General features: G+C 36.2%; 1 pseudogene; it reads right to left on the bottom strand.

Annotated features, from left to right (window-relative positions):
* Positions 1-629: 629 nt before the first annotated feature.
* Positions 630-1564, bottom strand: LOC140517005 (olfactory receptor 4P4-like; annotated as a pseudogene).
* Positions 1565-2448: the final 884 nt, after the last annotated feature.

Raw genomic sequence — 2448 nt, 5'->3', positions numbered from 1 at the left:
CAATTCACTTAATCTCTTTCTGTCTCAGTTCTGTTATCTGTGAAATGAGAACTGTAATAACAGCTATCTTACAGGGCTATTGTGAGGGTAAAATGAGATTATGTATGCATAGCACTTTGCAAAGTAAAATTACTATATAAGTGGAATCAGTTATAAGATAGTGACATAAAGACCCACTCATCTTGAAATATATCTATTCCCTTAAAAAGGAAGGATTCCTGTTAGTGGATTATTCCACTTTCTGTATGATTAAGTAAGCTGGCAAAATCAAAATATATGAACAAAACTTTGCTAACCAATGAAATCACTTGCAATCAAGATTATTCAACATTTAGAAAGGTTTAGCAGGGTGAAGTCAGAAAGTGAGAAAACTAGAATTCACATTCTGGTCTAGTAAAAACCAACTGTATGTCCTTCAGGAAGTCACTTGGCTAATCCTCACTCTTGTTTACTCATTAGTAAGAATAATCTGGTGAACCTGATGAATTCTAAGGTCTCTTCAATTCTGCATCTCATGCCAATATATATATTTGCGTGTGAGCCACAGAATAGCCTCTGGTACTCCTCTGCTGAATGAGTTGGTACTTAGTCATTGCATCAACAGCCATATAGAAAGGCACCAATGCCTTTTAGAACATTTGTTTTCTTCCCTTGCATAATTTTCTGTTCCACACTTTCTTCATGGTCTTTTTCATTTCTGAATTCTTCAACGTGCAGACCAAAGGATTACACATGGGAGCAGTGATTGTGTGAAAAAGAGCCAAAATTTTATCCTCCTGGAATGTGGTGACTGGTCTAATATAAATGAAAAGTAAAGGCCCAAAGAACAAGACAACAGTGATATGTGATCCACCAAAGGAAAGAGATTTTTAATGGCTCTCAAAAGAATGTGCCTGAAGAGTACATAAGATCATAGCATGTGAAGCCATAAGAACCATGAAAACCACCAATGCAATCATCCCTGAATTGGGTCTCACTAGAAGATGAAACCTGTGAGTATCAATGCAGGCAAGTTTCAGCAACGGATACGTGTCATAGAAATAGTGATTGATCTCATTGGGGCCGCATAAAGGTAAAAGAAAAGCAAGGATAAGTTGTGCAAATTAATGCAGAAACCCCCCACCACAAGCAGCCAAGACCAGTGCATTGAACCTGTCCTTTTTCATGATAGCTATATAGTGTAGAGGTTAGCAAAAGGCCACGTATCGGTCAAAGGCCATCCCTGTTAGTATGAAGACCTCCTCTCCTCCAAAGAAATGTATAGTGAAGAGCTGGATCAGGCAATTAGTATAAGAAACACTCTTCTATTCAGCTAACCTATCACTGATGAGTTTAGGGGTCACTGTGGAGGGGTAGCAAACATCCATAAAGGACAAGTAAGTCAGGAAGAAGTACATGGGTTGTTCAGTGAGCCAGCTACATGTGATAGAGATCATGACAATGAAATTTCCCATCAGAATAGCCATGTAACAAAATAAGAAAATGACGAACACAGAATCCGAACCTGGTAATTCTGAGAAAGACCCAAGAGAATAAATTCAGTGACATTACTCTTATTGTTCATCTTTTTTTTTTTTAACGTTGAAAGATGACCAGTAGATATCTGAAAAAAAAATAACATGAAACAACATGAGAAATGCTGTATCAGTAGTGCGTCAGTTCCGTTATGGGGAAATGTTCACAAACACAACATTGATGCCTACAGAGTGAGTAATTTGAAGTATCACTTAAATATCCTATGTGGAGGGCATTTAGGAGCTCAATTAAATAGCACTGATTTTTGATGATTCAACTCATAAACTCTCAGAATGTCAGAGTTCGAAGGAATGGCTGATATCAAATCCAGACCACAACTGAGCAAGACCCAGGTTTATTCCCAAGTGCCTTCTTAATTGCCTCTTAGATACCTCCTGTGGCAGGAAATATGCAACATTCTGAGTCAGATCAAGTCAGTTCTTAGAAGTACTGATAATATTAACATGTCATAAAATTGATCAACAAAAATTATTTATATATGATAACAAACTGCTGTTTAAAAGGTGATGGTCTAAGAGTGAAGTTTCTTGTTCTTTATTTTTTAGACATAGCCAAAGCAGTAATTTGCTTCACTTCACTTTTGCATGTTTATAATTCATTTTGTGTTTTTACTTTCTCAATGGGGATTGAATAGGAGAGATTAGAGTAAGAAAATTCAAATCCAAAACTACAATAAAATGACTTGAAAAAGGTAAAATAAAATCATTAAATTCTTATTTTAGCTAGCCCTTAGACCAGTCAAGCAAGAGGTGCTATATATACATGTATACACATACACATATGCGTTTATATGTATATATGTAATTTCCTATTTCTTACAATTATTTTTTTGACTACGGTAAATGAGAAGGTCATTCAGAGGGACAACACATCTGTTTCCACATCTGCAAAGTGAAGAAAACAGGACTTGAT

The sequence above is a fragment of the Notamacropus eugenii genome, assembly GCF_028372415.1.
Source record: "Notamacropus eugenii isolate mMacEug1 chromosome Y unlocalized genomic scaffold, mMacEug1.pri_v2 SUPER_Y_unloc_3, whole genome shotgun sequence".
NCBI lineage: Eukaryota > Metazoa > Chordata > Mammalia > Diprotodontia > Macropodidae > Notamacropus > Notamacropus eugenii.
Note: the sequence above shows the minus strand (reverse complement) of the source record. Positions and strands in the feature narration are given on the sequence as shown.